Source organism: Alligator mississippiensis, chromosome 4 (genome assembly GCF_030867095.1).
Source record: "Alligator mississippiensis isolate rAllMis1 chromosome 4, rAllMis1, whole genome shotgun sequence".
In the NCBI taxonomy this organism is placed as follows: Eukaryota; Metazoa; Chordata; order Crocodylia; family Alligatoridae; genus Alligator; species Alligator mississippiensis.
The window spans coordinates 46,992,372-47,015,002 of record NC_081827.1 but is presented as its reverse complement, the minus strand read 5'-3'; positions in this window follow the sequence as shown (position 1 = coordinate 47,015,002).

The following is a 22,631-nucleotide window of genomic DNA, read 5'->3' as shown; positions in this document are numbered from 1 at the left end:
GTAACACGTATAAACATATTAAACACAATAAAGACATAATTCACAATCCACTGAAGTCACTAGAAGTATTCCTATTGGATTCCTGTTAGATTTAAACCAGGTCCTAAATGTGGAAAAATCAAGAATGTGAAAAAAATACAAATTTGGGGCTGTGTCTACCTTGAAAGTATGAACAAGCATTCACCACACCCGGTTTAGGTTTAGGCAGCTTTCAGTCACCTAAACCTACACTGAGAGCTGCATGGGCAGCCTGAGGTAAGTAGCTTGGGGTGAGGAAGGGGCTAGTGTGATTGGGTGGGGAGGTGCTGGTGGGTCCACAGCAGAGGCTGAAGGGTCTATGGGTGGTGCTGATGGGTCCAGAGGGGGCTGGCAAGTCTGTAGAGGAGTTTAGTGGGTCTATGGAGTGGGATTGACTGGTCTGAGAGGTCAGGGTTGGGAGTAGGAAAGTAGCTGGGTTTTCCAGCTCTGGAGATGTACTGTAAATGCTTACAGGTATTTTCTAGGTTGGGTAACCCTTCATAGAGCAAATTAACTCTTTATCACCTCCTGAGGTGAACTAATTTAGATCGGGCATGCCATGTTTTTGGTGATTTAATCCCTCAACACCGGCATGACCAGACATTTAAATCAACCTATCCTTGTTCAGGTCAATCTAAATTAAATACTTATATGGACCCTGAGTAAATACATTAGGAATCACTAATGAAGATGGAATTGAGATTTGAATAAGGCTTGGTGAATCGTTCCTATTTTAGAAAAAATAAGAAAATAGGACTAGTGACACACAATATTGTATTAATCTTTCTGTAATTTAATTGGTCCTTTGCATCCTTAACTGTTTTGATTATGGGTTTCCTATTGATTATACTTCATTACCAATTACCTGCATTTCTTAATTTCTAATTTATTTTTAGCAGTATTCTCCTTCCTGTTTCCAATTTTTGATATTTTATGGTCATTTTCACGTCCCGTATTATTCAGGATTCTATTAAAACATATTAATAAAATGTTCCCAGGCAACTTCCAGTTTGTGTACTGTTTCTGATTTGGGGGTGGGGTGGGGGGAGGGGAGGAGCATTGTTTTTTTTTTAGTTTACAATGAATTTTGTTTCAATTATCAAACTTAAAACCTGTTCTTCTATACCTACATTCAGTAAGGGGCACTTTGCATGTACAGAAGGGATGTAAAAGCAAAACTTAACAAAACAGTTTAACTTAGGCTCAGAAGACGTGTCTACATGTGCAAATGCTGCAGGGTGGGTAAACTCTAGAGTAAAACAACCCAGGGCAGGTGTCTACGCATGAGGGGATTCAGGAGCAGATTTGCTGCTCCTGGCAGCAGTCTGATTCTGCCCTGTTTAGCTCTGGGTGCTAGCCCAGGGGCTGGCAGAGAGCATGGGGCCAGGAGACAAGTGTCTCCTGGAAGGGGCTGGGACATTGCTCCCTCCCCTGGAACTGCCTGATGCCAGGGCATGCTCTGGTGGTGGATCCCAGGCAGTGAAAATGTCCCCCTGCCCTGGCAGCAGGAAGCTCCTGGCCCTAGCTCCCCAATTGGGTGTAGGGGGCTTGGAAGGAGTTTCAGAGAAGGGGTAAGTCCCAGCCTCCTATCCCGATGCATGGGCAGGGCAGCTAGCAGTGAGCCCCCAGCTGGTAGCCCCCCACTGCTATATACCATAGAATACCAATTTTTGTGTTAATCACACTTGTTCAGCATGCCAATTAACAGTCGATTAGGTATAACCTACATATATTGCTCTATTATTTGCTACTACTGAACTTGACACTGTGTACAGAAACTTTCTTTGAAAGCTATGCATAAAAAGGAAAAAAGGATGTCTTTCAGATGTGTTTAAACTAAATATTAAGTTAGGTGAACAGTTCATAAAAACCTAAATGGATGTACAAAAATGCCTGGTAAATGATTGTATTCCTTTTCAATTCTAAGCTCTGTCATTATCAAAGACATTTATTTGCCTTTATTTCCATGAGCTTCTAGTGAGCTGTTTTCAGGAAGCTGCTGAAATTTACATAATGAAATACTCAGAAGAATCATATAGAATGTCTGAGAAATTCTCATTTACCTTGAATTGTTATTAATGATCACTGAAAATGACCACTGAAACAAGAACAAATTACACTTCCTGTTGAGACATTTCTAATGATCTCAATATTGCAAGAATAAGAGAAGTGAGCCAACCTGTCATCTTTCTGTACAAATAAAGATTTTGAAATGTAAATGTGAAGCATTTTGGTAGTATAGACAGAAAATTCGAATTTATATTGAGGCTGAAAAGAAGATATGCATCTCAAAGTCTCTCTTCACACTGTAAATATGGGTCCAAATTCATCCTTTCCACGGAGTTACTCCAAGAGTAAATTTGAATGACAGAGTGGCATTTTTAGCTATACTAGGGAGCCTTAAACATTTTGACCAAACAAAGAGGACCTTAAAATGGCAGACACCAGACCCTGAAGAATTTTCTTAGGGTCTTCTGCAGATAGATTAAAACTGATATAAATATGCTGAACAGCCTTTTTCCTAGCTGTAGAGTTGGGATGAATATTGGCAGTGGCAGTGAGAAGGTACATGGCTGCAATTCACAGCACTATGGCTATCTTCTTAAATCCCTGGAAACTGAAGAATAGCTTATACTAATCTTGCTCCTTTTTACACTGAGTGTTAGGCATAACTGAACAACTGCTAACTACAAGGAGCACAGAGGTGTACCTGAGTAAAGAGAAACTTAGAAACAGGCTGATTGGATTTGAAAGGATTTGGTTAAAATTGTATTTTATTTCTGAATAGGGTAGCAGCTGTTCTTGATCCTGTTTCTCTAATACTCAACTATAAAAATGGTATAAAATCTCAATGTGTGTTATTGAAACCTGATGGAAACACATAATATAACCCTACCCTCATGAACAATGGCAGGAAAATATGTTGACTATATAACTGTAGACATTGCTTGATACTTCAATGATATTAGTCACAGTTTTGTAGATAGCACAGAAAATAGTTTCTCTCTTAAACTGTGAAGAAATAAGTACTCACAACCTTTACAAGCATAACTTTTGACCAGAAATTTCAAGATAATGATAAGTCCAAGGCAAAGTACTTGATAAAAGCATGTTTTTTAGAGTAGGAGAACTAAACAAAACAAAAAATATGATGTTGCCAAGTATCTCTGGTTCAAACACATCACTGGATAATGACTTGAAAAATGAGGCAATTAGTTTTCACTTAAGAATAATAAACTATTAGAGAATGGGTTCATGAAATGCTCAGAGGAGCCAAAAAACAAAATAAGTATAGGCATTCACTGTGTAAGAAAAAAGTCTAAGGTTTAATTGAATCATGGACATAAATCCAAGACATCAAAATAGGTCAAATTGAGAATGTGAATAATATTACTCCTAAATCAGCTTTGCTAAAACACATCAACCCAAGGCCAAAGACATTGGACACATTGGGAATGGTATGGTAACACAAGGCCTCAAGAGAACCCAGAAGTAACACTTGGTAGCTCTGTGTCTCATGGTTTATAATAAGAATTATTCGGAAAATGTCAATTATTTGAAACTGAAACATTCTGTATCAGTACCTCAATGAAACTTCCTTTTGTTAAATGTATTTTAAGCAATTGAGAAATTAATTCCAGAATTGCTCAGAGTGTACTGACAGAGTATTCACACGTTACTGGCCTGGAACATTAGAGAGGGATCTCAGGTTCAAGTCCCAGTTCTGCTCTTAGTTAGTTAGACCTGAGTCTCTTACATCCCAGGTGAATGCCCTGATGATCAGCTTTAGACAAAAAATATGAGATTTCTCATTCTCTGAAGAGCTTGAGAAGTTCCTAGCCCCATCCTGCTATGGAATGAGAAATTTCTTGAAATTTCAGATTTATGCTCATGCTGGCCGCATCCAGACAAGTGAGGATGAGCAGTGTGTAGCACCACAGACCCATCCTGGGTACAACACACTGCACATGCAGGCATTCCCCGTCCTGGTACTTTGCAGAGTGGGGGTATTTTTAACCTGGGAGATTCCAGGTTCAAAAAAACCCAGGCTGAAAAAAGTGGGGTGGCACACTTTTTAGTGTGTTGCCCAAAACTGGAGTGTGACTTGCCAGAATTATGCTCCAGCTGCTGGCCAGGTTCCCTGCTTCAAGAACACCATGGCTGCTGCTCCCAGAGGCCCCCAGACCTCCAGAGAAGGCTTCTGGGGCCAGCACAGTTGTTGTCCCCAGCCTCCCGTACCCCACCTGGGGTAATCTGCTGTCCGCCAGAGTGCATATGTTCCCCGGGGACGAGTAGCAGTGGCACACATTCCCACTTGTTTGAATGCAGCTGCTATATTTATAATTTCTATTTCAAAGTAATCCACTGACACCTTAGTCAAAGTAAGAACTTAAGAATTGCTATTTACTGGGTCAAATCATAGGTTCATCTTGTCCAGTATCCTGTGTTACATAGTAGCAGAGAGCAGATGCTGAAAGAGAGCATGAACTAGGATTTTTTCCACTGTTACTCTCTCACTCGTAGCCTCCAGCATTTAAGGTTTAAGAAGTTTTGATGCAGAGGACGTATCCCTATGTCCTGTGCTCAATAGCTACTGATGCCCTTTTCCTCCAAGATTTGTCCACTCCCTTTTTTAATCTGGCTATCAGCTTTCACATCTGGGGACAATGAGTTTCACACTTTAATTACATGCTGTGTAAAAAAGAACCAATTGGGCCCAATACTCTGCACTGAGGTAAATAATATAAGGAGTCAGGGCAGCAGGCAGGCTTTACCCTTCAGTTGGCTCTGATTATCACAGTGTGTCTGGCTAACTACCTCCAGCTACCTAAATGGCTGTGGCTACCCACCTGAATACGTGTAGCTAATCTCTAGCTGGAATATATTCAATCGCATTAATTGCACATGTTGATGTGCCCAGTATTTTTCAGGCTACTCAGCAGCAGTAGTGTAACTAGGGTGGGACAAGGGGGCAGCTACCCCAGGCGCTGACTTAGTGTATGTACATACATTCAAATGCCCTCTGAGAATTCCCCTGGATTTTTTCTTCTGGTATAAAAATGTATGCAGAGCTGCATATATAGACATTCAAATATTAAACTTCTAAAGATCACAGAGCTTGCAGTGCTTATGCTGCACAGCCAGAAGGCATGTACTGCAGTCTCCCTCCATCTGCCTGGAGAGAGATGTCAGCAGTGCACAGGGAAGCCCTGATTCACTGACCGGAACTGCTCAAGGAGAGCCTCTGTCACCCTGCAGCAAATATGGGATTGCAAAGGGGTGTGTTCCTCTCTGCCCAGGTAGAGTAGTAGAGTTTGGCCCAAGTGACAGTCTCCCTGGGTGGGAGAAAAGGTAGCAAAGCACCCTGGGATGCTGGAGGACTCTGCTATGAGTTCTCTCAGAAGGGTAAGTTGACATTTGCTTTCCCAAAAGAAACTCTCCCAGCAGTAATTTAGCCCTGGGTGTTCTCAGTTTATTTTTTGTTGGAATGGCCCATTTTTGCTCTGAGAGAAAAATCCTGAACATCTGTACACTCAGGGTGCATCAAGACAAGTGCACATGTGCAGTATGTGGCAATGCTGACCCGTCTGCAGCCTGCACACCACACATGTAGGCATTCCCCATGCTGCTAATTTGCAGTGCAGGGTGGGGTTTTGACACTGGGAGATCCTGGTATAAAGAAAAACAACCATGCCTATAAAAAACAAGACAACACTTGTGGCAGCAGTGCACACCACCCAAAATGAGCCTGGCCAGCTGAAGCCATACTTCAGGTGCCAGCCAGGCTCCCTGCTGCTGGATTTCTGTGGCTGTAACCCTCAGAGGCCCCCAGGACCTGAGATAAGGCTGCTGGGGCAAGCACAGGTGTTGGCCCCAACCTCCCCTATTCCACCCAGGGCAATATGCCACGTGCCAGAACTCATGTACACAGGTGTTCCCCAGGGACAAGTAGCAACAACTCATATTGTGCCACTGCTTTTTGTCTTCTGGGAAATGCATGTTCCTGCTTATGGGGACACACCTTCACGGTTTTTACTGGAAAAGAAGTGACTCCCCCAGAAGAAACAGAATGTCTTTACATGACCTTAGGGAATGAGGCAGAAAAAAACATGGCCATTGCAGGGCATTGAGGAGGGTGAAATAGAATCACACTTAAGCATCAAAGTCCATGAATGTAACTAACAGATGGAAAAGAATTGGGCCTTAAGAGTTAAGGTGTATACATACAATGAAGTGTATGTTGCCTACTCACTCCTGCTTCACATGTGCTAGATCCCTGTACTTCCTTAAAGAAGCACCAACCATATGTCCACCACCAGTATTATGTTGTCTATGCTGGGTATGCTTATTATCATACACTCAGGGCCTCATTAAGTGGTTAAATTACCTTGTATCTTGAAACTGAAGCATAGGGAGTGGGAGCAAGAGGACAGAGTATGCTTCCCACCACTGTTCCTAGCTGTTGCACTGAGATGGTGTGGACATGTCTAAAATTTCAATGCACTAATTGCCATTTAAAAATAAACCAGTATTTTTCTGAGAGAGGAAAGGGGAACCTCTCAATTCTTAAGAAAGACCAAACAAAATGAGATAAATAACTGCCTCCAAAGAATACTGGGAACTAGCATACATCTTACAATGAATGGAAAAAAGAACAGATAAAAAAAGGTGCATCCTAGATATCAGAGTGTAGGGATGCAATGAGAATTGCCAAAAGTCAAGCTGAGCAAGATCTTGTGAAGGAAATTTAAACAAAAGCAAAATATTCTTCAGCTCCTGTTTTATAAATATGTAGCATAGATAAAAGATAATCTAGGTATGGTGGAAAAGCTAAATGAATCATATCTTTTCCTCTAGGTTGGCTGATCTCATACAGCAGGCTTTCAACTAGCTTTGCCGGGGGAAGGGGCTGCTTCGAGTGGAGAGGATGCTTCACCAGCATACAGGGTGACAAGAGGAAGGGAAGCCCAGGTAAGCATCAACTTCTGGGGAGCAGGAGGCCACAATTGTCCTGGGAGTGGGAGGGAGGCATGTGCACCCTCAGGAGGCCTCAGGTGCCTCTACACTAATATTCGTAGTATGGGGAGTAAGCAGGAGGAACTATGCCTCCTGATTGTGAGTAAGAACCCAGACTCAGTAGGGATCACACAAAACTGGTGGGACCCTCTATGACTGGGCAGTGGGCATTCAGGGATACACCCTATATAGAAGAGACAGGACATAGAGGAAAGGGAGGGGGGGTTGTGCTCTATGTCAAAGAGCACCTCACATCATCAAGGATTAGCTTCGGGTTAGAGGAGGGTCAGGCAGAGACACTATGGGTCAAACTACAAGGGGGGCATGGCAAAAGGGACCTTATGGTGGGTATCCACTACAGAACACCCAACCAGGGGGAAGAGCTAGACCAGGACTTCTCCAGTCAGCTTATGGAGACTGTTAGGTCAAGGGATGTTATTTTCATGGGTGACCTAAACTACCCAGACATTTGCTGGGAGGAGCAGACAGCCAGGTCTGACCGCTTGCATAGGTTCCTGGCTGTATTACAGGACCTTTACCTTATCCAGGAAGTGCACAGCCCCACTAGGGGTAACGCCTTGCTGGACCTGGTCCTGGCCATGGGGGATGACCTGGTGAGGGGACTGCAAGTCCTTGACCACTGGGCAATAGCAATCATCGCCTGCTGGATTTCATTATCCAACACAGGGCGTCAAGTGCTCAGACTAAGGCTAAAGCCCTTGACTTCAGAAGGGCCAACTTCAATGAGCTTAGGAGACTAGTGGGGGAAGCACTGAGGGCCCAGAAGGTAGAGGAGATGGGAGTCCACAAGGGATGGTTGTACCTTAAGGGGACGATCCTCCAGGCCCAAAGGGTAACAGTCCCTGAGAGAAGCAAGGTGGGTAAGAGTGCTCAGAAATGCCCATGGCTCAGCAAGGGCATTCAGGAATGCCTGAGGACTAAAAGGGGGGCGTACAACCAGTGGAAGGGAGGAGCTATCACCAAGAAGGAGTACTCATTCTCGGCCCTGGAATGTAGGAGGGCTATTAGGAAGGCCAAGGCAGAGATGGAACTCAGGCTAGCGTCCTGGATTAAGGGCAATAAAAAGTCCTTTTTCAAGTACATTGGGAGCAAGAAGAGGGCACCAGGCAATATAGGGCCCCTGCAAGACACAAACGGTAATCTTGTGGCTATGCTAGACAAGAAAGCTGATACTTTTAACAGTTTCTTTGCTTCTGTTTTCTTGAACAGGGTCCAGGATATCCCACCTACGACAATCTTGAGGATAGCTCTGTCAGGCCTTCAGTCAGCACAGATGTAGTTAGGGATCTTCTGGAAAGGCTAGACATTTTTAAATCTGCAGGTCCAGATGCCCTCCACCCAAGGGCGTTGAGGAGGCTGGCAGGGGTCATCGCGGAGCCCTTGGCCCGGCTGTATGAGCATTCGTGGTCATCTGGCCAGGTGCCGGGGGATTGGAAACTGGCTAATGTGGTCCCAATTTTCAAGAAGGGGAGGAAGGAGGACCCAAGTAACTATAGGCCTGTAAGCCTCACCTCGGTGCTCGGGAAGATCTTAGAGAGAATCATCAAGGAGCACATCTGTGGGGGGCCTGCAAGGGAGATCATGCTTAGGGGCAATCAGCATTGGTTCGTCAAAGGCAGGTCCTGCCTGACCAACCTGATTGCTTTTTATGACCATGTAACTAAAACCTTGGATGATGATGATGCTGTGGACGTGGTCTTTCTAGACTTTAAGAAGGCCTTCGACACTGTCTCTCACCCCATCCTCATTAATAAATTAAGTGACTGTGGCATTGATGGCTGCACAGTTGGATGGGCAAAAAACTGGCTGATGGGGCGCACCCAGAGAGTAGTCGTGGATGGGTTGTACTCAACCTGGCGAGATGTGAGCAGTGGGGTACCCCAGGGCTCAGTCCTCGGGCCCGCATTGTATAATATCTTCATCAGCGACTTGAACGAGGGGGTGAAAGCACGCTGTCCAAGTTTGCTGATGACGCTAAGATGTGGGGCGAGGTGGACACACTTGAAGGGAGAGAGAGGCTGCAACTAGATTTAGACAGACTACAAAAGTGGGCAGATGAGAATAGGATGGGGTTCAACATAGACAAATGCAGGGTGCTGCACCTTGGGAGAAGGAATCCACAGCATGCATACAGGCTGGGGAGTTCCCTTCTTGAAAGCACAGAGGCGGAAAGGGATCTCGGAGTCATTATTGACTCCAAGATGAACATGAGCTGCCAATGCCAGACCGCAACCAGCAAGGCCAGCCATACCTTGTCATGCATCCAAAGGTGCATCTCAAGCCAGTCCAGAGAGGTGATATTCCCCCTCTATGTGACTTTGGTCAGGCCACAGTTGGAGTACTGCGTCCAGTACTGGGCGCCACACTTCAAAAGGGATGTGGCCAGCCTGGAGAGGGTTCAGAGGAGGGCCACCTGCTTGGTGAGAGGACAGCAGGACAGTCCCTATGAGGAGAGACTGAAGGACCTGAACCTGTTCAGCCTCAGCAAAGAGGAGGCTGAGGGGAGACCTAATGGCTGCCTACAAGCTCATCAGGGGAGATCAACAGCAAATAGGCAGAGCTCTTTTCTCCCCAGCACCACCTGGGGTGACGAGGAACAATGGTAATAAGCTGATGGAGAATAGGTTTAGGTTAGAGATCAGAAGGCAATATGTTACAGTTAGGGTGGCCAAAATCTGGAACCAACTTCCCAGGGAAGTGGTCCTTGCCCCTACCTTGGGCAAATTCAAGAGGAGGTTGGATGATCACCTGTCTGGGGTCTTGTGAACCCAGCATTCATTCCTGCCTGTGGCAGGGGGTCAGGGTAGATGATCTGTTCAGGTCCCTCCTGACCATAGCTACTATGAAACTATGAATATTTTCCTCAATTTTCCATACAAATACTGAAGTCAAAACTGGGAGCGGGTACAGAAACTGAAATTAGCACATCCAAGGCTGAAACAGAACACAAAAAGCTTAATATGCTTAGATAATCCCCATCCCAGAATTCTAAACAAACTAACAGGTGCAGATCTAGTAGCAAGGTTTTAAAATAAATCTCAAGTCAGAGGTTAGTATTTCAAATGCAAATATAGCAAATTTAAAAGGAGAAAAAAAGTGACCCATTCAACTACAAACTTGTTAGTCTGAACACAATCCTATGCATTTTTAGCACAAATTGTGAAGGAAAGTATACTTGAAAACATGGAAGAAAGTAGAAACATGGGATATAATGCAGTATGGTTTTAAGAAAGGCAAATCATACAAGATTAACCTAATATCTTTATGTGTCGTTACACATTATAATGCACATGTGCTAAATCGATGAAATGTTACGTGGTATTAAAGTTATAATATGCTGTAAGCAGTTGCACATTAAGGGCAGGGACAGACATTCCAAAAGCCTGAGCCTGAATTGATTCAATCTTTGCAGGTTAGCCTAACCTGCAGAGAGTGAACTGGTTTGCAAGTAGATAGACGTTCAGCACATGCCTGCAGTTGCTCAAAACAGAAGCCCAAGGGTGCTGGAGCATCCCTCCCTTCCACGGGGAAGCTGAGATTTGGACGAGGATCATGGCCAGGCCCCAGCAGGCCTACCCCAGCCTCTCCCTGACAGCCAGGAGCAATCACAGCACACGCGTCTACCCATCCCCAGATGGGAACTTTTACCCCTCCTCCCAATCCACCACCGCTGTGGGGCCAAGAGGAGAGCCTGGTTCATAGACAACCATAGACATTCATAGATCATAAGGCCAGAAGGGACCTTGGAAGATCATTGGGTCCCACCACCTGCACCAAGCAAGAAAGATAACTGGGATTCAGGTGACCCCAGCAAGGTGACTGTCTAGTGTCCTCTTGAAGATTTCCAGGGTAGGTGATTGCACAGCTTATTCCACAGTCTGGACACCATTTTCAGTGCTGGGCTGGCTCTTCTCTCTCCTTCTCCTCTGCCACCACTGTGGGATGGGGTGGGGGGGCTCTGTGAGGCTGCCTCGCCCCAGAGGGGGACTCTTCCCCCTGTTTCTCCCCCATCACTGTGGGGTAAAGGGGCTCTGTGGGATGCTGCCCAGCCCCAGAGGAGAACACTTTCCCTCACAGGGCAGGGGGAGGCTCTGTTCCAGCTGGGTGGAACTCTTCCCCCTCCTCCTCTTCCTCCCAGAGGAGCAGCAGGAGCACGGAGCTCAGCTGGGCAGGGTGTGGGTGTGTGGGTTGTGAGGGACGGTGGGGGATGTGGGGACCCCCATGCATTCCCCCCATGGTGTGCAGCCCCCACTGCTTGACACCAGCAGCAGGCAAGGACATCCTGGCATAGGCGCAGCTCCAGTCAGCGCTGCGCAGAGGAGGGAGCAGAGCTTGCCTTATCCCTGAAGCTCCACTCCCTGCACCTGTAGCTCCAGCCCTGGCAGCAGGGGAAGCCCTGCATTGGAGCCTGCTGTCTCCCCTGCTCCTGGCTTGCACAGTCCTTGCACTCTGCTGGGAATGGAGGAAGCCCCACTCTTGCTTCCCCACAGAGTCCAGAGCAAGTCTTCCCCGCTGTGAGTGTGGAGTTGCAGGCATGCAACGTGGAGCCTCAGGGACAGAGGCAGCCAGCATTCAGCTGGGGGCAAGGAGCGCAGCACTGCGCAGCCACTCAGTGTCTGGGACAGACATTGTATAAACCTGTTCGAGGCAAATCAGTTAAGTCTGATACTACATTCAATCAGATTTATCTCAAACTGGTTTCAGCCATCTTGAAACTGGTTTATGTGCACTGAATGTCTGTTCTGCTACAGATTTAAACCAGTTTCTGATAACTTAAACTGGTTTATGTGTAATGTCTGTCCCTAGCCTAAGTGTCAATATCATCTCTGACCTGCACAGCTGACTTGCTGCCAAAAGGCTCATAAGCAGAGACATGACTAGAAGATGCCAAATCTGCCTGCAGCTCCCTGTCTCTCTCCCCTTCTCTGGAAGATGCTCAGGTATCCTGCAGTTATCCATTCCTCCACTTCTTTAGTGGCTTTCCAACTCTCTGACTGTCTCATGGATGTTCTCCGGTGCCCTAGATCTCCTGTTGCTGCCTGGCTCTTCCCAGCTCTTCATCTGTCTGGAGCAGTAGAGTTCAGGATGACAGATTGTCCACTTGGGGTGGGGCAGGACCGCAGAGCTGAAGGACTGCAAATTGCTTGTATTGACCCAGTGGAACAGACTGATATTAATATAACACATGTTGTGTAACACCAGCTGAAGATACTTCTCACCTGATGCAGCATAACTTTAAGATGCTCAGAGGCACTTGGCATGAGTTTTCACACTTAAAATGTAAAGTATTCACATGCTAAAGTGCACTTAACTTGTGCCATGGGTAATGCATTAGAAGACCCTTTCTTTGTTAGGGGTGTCAAGAGGATCCAGATCCAGCCCATGTTGGTAGGTCATTCAGGCCACAGGGCTTCTCTCTGGACAGATAATTCATATCCAATCCATGGCCTAGAGCTGCTGTAGCCTAGAGCTGCTGTACTGGTACAGCCAGTATCCCAGGGCCCTTACCTGGCCCTGCCCTTACCCATCACCAAATTTCTGATTCTTGATTGCTATTTGACATGTAAATATCTGGCAGGGGAGTAAGCTGCAGTTGCATTAACCCCCACATGCTGGCTATACTGACACAGATGCTCTGGCAGACGAAGAGAATCTTCATGGACTAGATCTGGAGTGGGTTGTCTGACCAGCAAAAACCACATGGTCCAGATCCATCCCTCCACCTCATTTGAGTTTGACACTCCTATTCTAGACAAAAGAAATACAGTAGATTAATAGAAAAATAGGTCTGGAGGGGACTTCAAGATATTACCTACTCCAATCCCTTGCTTAAGCCAAAATCCAGAAGCATGACCGGGCAGTTCTATGTTCTGGGTGGCAGAGACATTCTGGGCAGTGGCCTTAGGTGGGCTATGCTACTAGCACAGCAGCCAAGAGAGCAGCAAGTGTGCCTATTATTTTGGAGCCCCCTAAGTCAGGTCCTGAGGCTGGTTCCCCAGTCACCCCTCTTTAGTTATGCTACTGGCAGGATCAACTCTGTCTAAACCAACCCAAACAAATGTTTGTCTAGCTTTCATTTACATTTCTAATGACAAAGATTTCACTGTCTCTCTTGTCAATCTGTTTCAGTGCTTAACTACTCCCATAGACTGCATAGATTTTGATAGACATGAGGGCTGGACAGGACCTCAGAAGATCATCAAGTCCAGCCCCCTGCCCCAGGGGCAGGAAGTCAGCAGGGGTCATAGGATCCCAGCAAGTTAAACATCCAAATTTCTCTTGAAGGCGTTCAAAGTAGGTGCTTGAACCACCTCCAGTGGCAGTCTATTCCAGACCTTGGGGGCTCAGACAGTAAAGAAGTTCTTCCTTATGTCCAGCCTGAAATGGTCAGGGAGGAGTTTGTGACCGTTTGACCTTGTCATCCCCTGGGGCACTCTGGTGAATAGACATTCCTCCAGATCCTGGTGAGCACCCCTGATAAACTTACAGGTGGCCACCAGATCACCCCTGAGCCTGTGCTTTTCAGGCTGAAGAGTCCCATAGCTCTCAGCCTCTCATCATGAGGTCTGTTTTCCTGACCTCTGATCATGCATGTGGTTCTCCTATGGACTCTATCAAGCATCTCCACATCCTTTTTGAATTGTGGAGCCTAAAACTCCAGCTGCAGCCTCACCAAGGCTGAGTAGAACAGGAGAATGATGTCCTGGGATTTGCTTAAGAAGCATCTATGGATGCAAGCCAGCATTTTGCTCACTTTACATTGAAGGCTCATGTTCATCTTGTGGTCAATCATGACTCCCAAGTCCTTTTCATCCATAGTGCTAGCCAGTGTAGCACTGCCAAGCCTATAAGCATGCTGCGGGTTTTTCTTCCCAAGGTGGAGAATCCTGCATTTTTCAGTGTTAAGCACCATCAGGTTCTCGTCCACCCATTTCCTGAGCCTGTCAAGGTCAGCCTGGATCGCCCTTCTGTCCTCAGGTGTGGACACTTTACCCCAGAATTTGGTGTTGTCAGCGAAGTTGGCCAATCCGCTTCTGATACCAATGTCCACATCATTAATGAAGATGTTGAATAGTATAGGCCCAAGGACAGAGCCTCGAGGGACCCCACTGGTCACAGCACACCACGACGATTGACTTCCATCAACCACCACGCTCTGGGTCTGACCACAGAGCCAATTCCCTGGCCAGCGAATTGTGGTGAAGCTGAGGTCACAATTGGGCAGTTTTGCTAAGAGGCTATGGAATACCTGTTTGAAGGCTTTTTTAAAGTCAAAATATATGACATCAATCTCTTCCCCCTTGTCCAGGTGATAGGTCACCTGGTCATAAAAGGAAATAAGATTGGTCAAGCAAGACCTAGAGCAACAAACCCGTGCTGGCTATCCCTCAGGATGCTGCCATCTGCCAGCCTGTTAAGAATGGTCTCTTTGATAATCTTTTCTAAGACCTTCCCCAGGATAGAGGTCAAGCTGATGGGCCTGTAGTTTGCCAGATCCACTTTCCTCCCTTTCTTGAAGATAGGCATCACATTGGCCTTCTTCCATCTTCGGGCACTTCACCAGAGCACCAGGAGTTTTTGAAGATCCTTGCCAGGGGCTGAGCTCTGGTGCTTGCCAGCTTGAATTACCTGAGGTGTAAACTGTCAGGGCCAGCTGACTTGAAGGTGTCCAGCCTCTCAAGGTGTTCTTTCACAAGGTCAGCATTGGTGAAGGGTAAGGAATCACCCTCACCCAGGTGTTCCCATACTGTAATGGGCTGGGGCGCCCCTTACGACTGGTGAAAAACCAATGCAAAGTACCCATTTAGCAAGTTGGCTTTTTCCTGGGTATCGGTTGTCAGTTGTCCCATCTGGTTTAGCAGGGGTCTGATGTTGCCCTTGCTTTTCCTCCAGCTCCCCACATATCTAAAAAAAGGACTATTTATTGTCCTTGATACTTGTAGCCAGTAGAAGTTCAGTCACAGCCTTGGCTTTCCTGCATTGCTCTCTCCAGGTACAGACCTGTGCAGAATATTTCTCCTTGGAGGTGGAGCCAGTCCTCCATCCTTCGTAGGTCATTCTTTTTAGACACAGGAGGACCTCTAGTTTCCTGGAGAGCCAAGGGGGGGTGCTGTGCCCTTTTGCTGCCTTTCCTCCGAGACTGAATACACTTTGCTTGTGCATCCAGGATCACTCCCTTGAGGAAGAACCACTCATCCTGAACTTCCCTCCCATTTGAGTTATGGTCCCTTAGGGCCTCACTGACAAGCCTCCTGAGCTTGTCAAAGTCAGCTTTCCTGAAGCTGAGGACTTCTGTATTGCTGACTGACTTGCCAGCTTTACGGCAGATGGTGAAGGTGATCAGCTCATGGTCACTGTCACCCAGCTTCCCTTCGATCATTAGGTTGCTAATTAGGTCATCCCCTGTAGCCAGTACCAGGTCAAGCAGTGCTTTACCTCTCATTGACCTGTTGACTTCTTATATCAGAACTCATCCATGCACGAGAGAAAGCTTTGTGACCATTTGGATTTGGCCGAGCGCTGTTCCCACAAGATGTCTGGGTAGTTGAAGTCTCCCATGACAACTATGCACTGGGAGCATGCATCTCCAGTCTATTCCCTGGCTAACTCCTGGTCAAGCTCTTGATCCTGGGTAGGAGGTCTGTAATAGACTCCAACCCTGTGCTGTGTTCCCCATGGATTTTAATCCAGAGGGTTTTCAGTTGTCCACCCTGGGCACCAATGACAGCTTGCAGGGATGCATAGCTTTTCTTGACATAGAAAGCTACACCCCTCCCCCCTTTGTCCACTCAGTCTTCCCTGTACAGGGTATAGCTGTCTATACCTGTGGTCCAGTCATAGATGGAATCCCACCAGATCTCCGTTATCCCTATGACATTGTTATTATTTGTGTTAAGCAGGAGGACAATTTCCTCCTGTTTATACACCAAGCTCCTGGCATTTGTGTATAGGCAGCCAAGTGTCCCTTTAGGGGCTCTTGCCTTGCCCACAGCTCATTCCAGGCCTGGGGCAGGGGTGGGCTCCCTTAAGTGCCTTGACCTGCTGGCTTTGCAAGGGTTGCTCAGTGGGCCAGGAGTGGCGGTAGTCCCTGAGAGCTTGAGTTTAAGAGCTTTCCAAATAAATAATCTAAATCTTGTTTGTTACAATTTAATCTTATTACTCCTTGTTTTGCCCCCTGTAGACAGAGAAAGTAATGGATCACCATCATCTTTACAGCTCTTTCTGTAAAGAAAGCCTGTTATCAAATCCCATCTTAGTCTTCCCTTGACTATATCATCTAAATTGTTTTGTCTTTTCCACATATACCATGGTTTTTGCATCTCTAATAATTTTTTAACTCTCTCCAATCTGTCCCAATATTTCTTAAACTCTTCTGCCTAAAACTGGACACAGAATTCCAGGTGCGGCCCCACAAACACTAAGTAAAATGGAAGAATCATTTTCTCTGATTTGGATATGAGACGCTTGCCAATACATCACAGTAAGTGACTGACATTTTTAACAAATACATCACATTGTTAATTCATATTCAGATTGAGCTCCATTATAAACCACAGTGTTTTCTGTGTGGCTTACCCAGTCATTCACCATTTTATATTTGTGCATTTGATTGTTCTTCTTAAGTGGAATACACTTATTGAATGTCATCATATTTCAGACCATTTTTCCAGTTTATTTGTCAAGGTTATTTGGAATCCTAATCTTCTCTTCTAAAGTATCTTCAACTCAGCTAGGTGTCATGTATATTTAGTATATGATTTTTTTTTTTCCAGTTTCAAGATGGCAACCCCCCCCCCCCCCAAAAAAAAATAAGAAGTACTTCTGGGGCAACTGGATGGACTTCTGGCAAAGGTCAGGGGTTAGGGATGGGACTTCTGGTCCCAAGATGGCAACCAGGGGCAGGGCAGGTGTTAAAGGATGGGGCTATGCTCATGGCCCTTGACAGCTAACCAAACTCATTAAGCAGCCCTCCAGCCAAAATAATTGCTCACCCCTGGTCTAGTTCATGCTATCCCAGAGAACAATGTCATATAATGAACTGGTCAAGTTGTATGTTAAAACCAGTTTAAGAAGATATAATATGCTATAAGTGGTTATATATGTAAATGACACATAGCTGGGTTGAAGATCCTCTAGAAAAGTATACATCCACTATAACTTATTTTAATTATTGTTTTTAAAATTGCCCTGATTTATGTGTGTTTGTGTAGTGTATCTAGAGGCAATTGCATAATAGCTCAAAATTCACTATTACTTTTGTATATTGTGTTTTGAGGGATAAAGGTGTGTATATGGGGGCTATGTGATTGGGGAGTGGAGGTGAAGGTGTGGTAGGATGTGGGAGTTGTGTGTGGAGTGCGAGTATAGTGAGTGGGGTCTGTGGGGAAGAGTGAAGTGGGTGTGGAAAGGTGTGGGTCAGTTGGTGGTGTGTAGTAGTATAGGAAGATGGGGTGTGGGTATGGTAGGGGTGGCGAAGTGTGGGAGCTGTGGGTGTGTTTGGTGATATTGTGTGGGGTGGGGTACGTGGAAAGGTGTTGGTGTGTGTATGGATATGGTGGGGGTGTGGGAGTGTATGTGGGTATATGTGGGGTTATGGTGCAGAGGTAGGAGTGCATGGGTGGCTGTGGATGGATATGGGTATGTGTTGGGGGTATGGTGGGAATTAGGGTGCCAGCCCCCCCAACCCTGCCCCACCCCAGCTACAGCACACAGTTTCTGGCTGCAAGGCCAGGACCAATAGGGCATGGCACAGGGTTAGTCCAGCCCACCCCGGCACAATGTGGTTCCAGCTGCAAGGCCAGGACCTGCATGGCATGGCATGGAGCCAGTCCAGCTTGGCCTGGCCCCTCCATGCTGCACCACATTGGTCCTGTGCATGCAGTGCAGAACCATGTGCTGCTGGGAGGGGATCGGATGGGCCAGGCTGGCTCTATGCCATACTGTGTTGGTCCCAGCCTTGCAGTGGGGAACCACGTGATGCCAAGAGGGGATGAGCTGGGCTGGGCTGGTTCCGTACTGCACCATGTTGTTCCTGGTTCCAAGGCCAGGACCTGCACAGCTCAGCATGGAGCCAGCCTGGCCCAGCATGGTGGTGCGATAGAGTACCAGAACCATGGGATAGCCTACACCATCAAGCTGTGCTGGCTCTGTGCCTCCATGTGGTGCCCCTGGTACTCTAGCTGGGAGCAGCACATGGAGGCACAGAGCCAGACTCCCGCAAGCCCCACAGAGTGGGGTGATCTCTGGCAGTCCTGCCCCCTGCCCCTCACCTGTTCTTACCCCCTGTCCCAATCTCCATGGGGCGTGGAGGCAGCTGCTCAGCAGCCAGGACAGCTCTCCCAGCCATGTGGAGATTAGGACCAGCCTCCCCTGCTCCCTGCCACCCCAGGACTGACACCCAGAGGAGCCTGGAGCTCCCCCTGGTTGCTGCAAGGAAGCAGAGCAGGGCAGGAGCAGCCCTAGATTTAACTATTCCCATCGGAAGCAAATTTTCTCCTGATGGGTGCACATTTGTGTGTGTGTCAGGGTGCAATTGAATGCACCTGAATTTTCTGCCCAGAAAATGTATGTACATTAATTGCACATGTAGATGTGCCCACTGTGCGTTACTGAAGGGACAGATCTAATTTAGTAAAGATGGCTTAATTAAAAGTCAGCTATTTAGTAAACAGCAGGAGCTAGTACCCCTTCCCTCACTAGAGAATTGCAATTATTCTATTTTAAATAGTACATGTAGGAAAACTACGTTGAATTTGCTAAGGGACACATTCTGTCCTCAGATTAGAGTGTATTGTTTCTATTTGGGTTTTATCTACAATATCTAAAGTATATTTAAGAGTATTGGTAGTAGCAATTGTATTATATCACCCAGCAATCTAAGTCATGGAATAAATATTACTTTGGTGACTAAGTACCAAAATTCAATAGGAGCTCATAGGACACAGTACTTGTACTACTGGGTTTGAAATGGTAATGGGGAATCTATATAAAGGACAAGAACACAAATATTGATCTTTAGGAAAAATCAGACTTTTAAAGATGGTAAAAGTTAAAGAAAATTGGCAGGTAGTCAATCATATAAGTGAAACAGCGAAGTAGTAGTACTATGGAGGCTAAATGTAAAATTAATTTTAGTGACAAATTAAGGGAAAAAGCAAAGGAGTAACAATATTTAATGCACCTAAATAGTCAAATAAATAGTTCTATAAGGCAAAGAATCTCTTAAAGAATATGAATGAATTGCAAAGAAAAAAGATTAGTGAGATTGTGAAAATAAGTATGAAAGACATAGGAAAACTACAGGAATAAAACATAAAGGAGAAAAAATCTGAAAAAACAAAGAATTAAAAAAATATATATTTCAAATACTCACTTTGGAAGCAAAGGGCAGAAAAAATGACAAGGGCAATTAAAATTATGAAGATGATTTATTTTATAATAGTACCCTGAGGCCTGACTTCAGAAACAAAACTACTGTGAAAAGCACTGCAGAGACATAAAATAGAAATATAGTCCTTGCCTCAAAAAGTTCATATCTTAGTTTATGTCAACAGCAAAAAACAAACAAACAAAATAACTACCCCCCATATAATAACATAAAGAGGAAGAAAGAATCTAGTTGAAATGAACAAATACTACATGGCATTTAATGGTCTGTTTGTCTTTCTGCCTACTCATGGTCAGCTGGCAAAGTTTTATAGATTTCATGTCAGATATGAGCCTTAGTCGGCAAAATGAATATAGCTGAGGTGCTAAATAGCTGCTATCAGCCAAATTCTAAAGCCAAATTACATCGACTTTACAGGAAGGAATAAAGCTTGAAGTTCCTTCCTCCACTCCTTGTCACTGCATGGAGCATATAGGGGCAGGAAGAAAGGAACACAATACCATTGGAACTCCTGCTTAATTTAGTTATGGGAGAAAAATGGAGCAAATCCCCATTCTACTGATGTGAAATGGGCTATTAAATCAGTTTCTTTTCCTTTATGACATCAAGATGTGAACCATTCCTAGCACCTGACAGTATATATTGTTTCCCATACTGGGCATGTCTATACATGCAATTAATGTGACAGATTATATTCTAGCTAAATTTGAGGCAGAGTAAGATCATCCCAATGTCACTGTCTACACATGCATTTAAGCACAGTAATTTACTGCACTGCAGGATACCACTTGTATCTGGCGGGACTATCTGGCAGCACAGTAAATTAATCTATTGCACCATAATTGCCATGCACGTGTAGACAGTGATGCTTTACTGCACAGCAGACAAATTTGCTGTGCAGTAAAGTGTCTCATGTAGATGTGCCCACTGCGTGTTAGATATGAACATGAAATAACTGCTTGCTTGTAAAAATTAACTGCCTCTTCAATTATAAGAGCAATTAAGATATGTTGTAACAGCATCTAGCATTCTAGCCACTTGCAAGTACAGATGCCTCTTCCAAACCCAACCCTTACAAAAATGTCAGTCTTCCCTCCCCCTAAACTGCCTATATCTGTTCAAGTTAGAGATCAGTTTTCCAAAATAACTGTGAGCAGCTAGTGTACCATGTAACACAAACTAATTCTGTAATGGTCTGGTACACTTTAGACAAAGTTGCCGACCTGGATAACAGGTGAAGCTGAATCTGCAGGGGAAACAATAAAGTGAGAAAAAAGTCAGTTTGGCCTATGATTTTGTTTTGTGGATCAATATGTCCCTATTACCATTCAATACAGAAATAGGTCAGTAAAAAAAAAAAGCAAACAAATTGATATGGATAAAAATATTAAGGAACAGATAGGTTTCAAAGATAATTTTGCATTGCAGAGGCAGTGCATTTTGCCTCTCAGATAATGAAATGGGTGGTACCAATGTGCTTGAGAAAGGAAGGAGAAAAAGGTTTCCCAAAAAAGGGAAAGGGAGGAAATGGTATATCTTACATAGTAAATATATCCATAATTACTCTAAAGTGTTTTGTGATTTACTTATGGCATAATATTGGCATCCTAGAAAATTCCATAGTGCCAGGATGGAGACAGGTTGGCCAAGGACACTAGAGAAATGCTTCATTTCTTGAAAGAAGTAGCATGGAATTTTTGTTTTCCATACAAAATAGGCAGGACTTCTGTTTAAATTCAACTCTGAAAGCTGCACACACCATAAATCACATAGAGCTGGAGGGTGAACAGCTACAGTAAGTTGCACCATCATTCTTTAACCTTTGCTTCTCTGAAGTAGTTATTCTATGACTGATATAATAATCACTAAACTATGTCCTCTGGCAGTCCCAAAGGGCCCACCTTTCTCCCCTCCACCTCTTTATGAAATATATCCTCCTGAACAACTGTTGAAACAGTGCTATGAATATTGCATTAAGTTTGGGCCTAGTAAAAGCAATTGTAAGTCAATGGATCAGTGAAATATCAGTCAAATGCACGCAGTTACATTATTTTTTAATCGGGTATATGATTAACAGGCCTGACCTTAATACAGCAGGGGGAGATGAGGAAAACTGACCTAGAAACCCCCTTAAATAAATAATAGATGTATAAGACACCTTCAATAAATATGCTAGAGCTAAATAAACTTGATAAGCTAGAGTTATTAACTTAAGATAAAAAAGAAACTAATTAAAATTACTGTACTAACATTTCTAAATTAAATATGTTTTAGAAAGACAGGATGAAGAATGCCCTGTTTTCTTTAATCGAATCATGCAGTTGGTCCAATAAAAGATAATACCCACAAAAATCCTTGCCTCTCACATCTGTTATAAAAAACTTTTTAAATACGCTATAGGTGAGCAAAAATTGTTATCATCATGCTAGTCCAAAGTCTGTCAATATACCCATTATTAATATTGTTTTTAACATGTTAATGTCTCTACTGCTTCAGACTTCATTAGATTGAAATTTAGTTTGTAAACTAAGAAGCTTTAAATAGCTAAATGTAGCTGTTTGTCACTTGGAATTAGAAATTGGCAAGGCATTATTTTATGGGGATTTCAGGCATAGTTTTGGCAATCTGTGGCACAAAATCATCTCAATTTACAAGCTAAAATGTAATTGACAGTCCATAAAGTTGAAGTTGCTCTCACTACAAGTATTACTTGTTTAAACTTCTTAACTAGTGGCACAGTTCATGTGCCTGAGCATGGAGTAAAATTGCTTAAGATAACAATTTTTATTGCATGAAACACTGAAATCCTGATAGGCAGAGTATTCCTATTTCTCATGGTTTCATTTTTCTTGACTGCAGTGGTCTAATATTTGATGGCATGATTATGAAAGGGTGGGGGGTCTTTTAATTACAGTTTGAGATATAGCAGCAGCTATACACTAGGATGGCTCATAGCAGCTTTGTGGCCAGCTTGTGTTGGGAGTGATAGATAACTACACATCTAATAGAAGATAGCTGCATCAGGAAACCATAATCTCTTCCAGAGTTTTTCTTTATCAGGATTGAAATACTCTGTATAAACTTTCATGGGACTGCCCTCTCTACATGCTTATTCATGGTGGAGGAAGGACCACAACCACCCTCTCCTTCCTTTTTCCAGGTCCATTATTGGCATCACACATCTTTG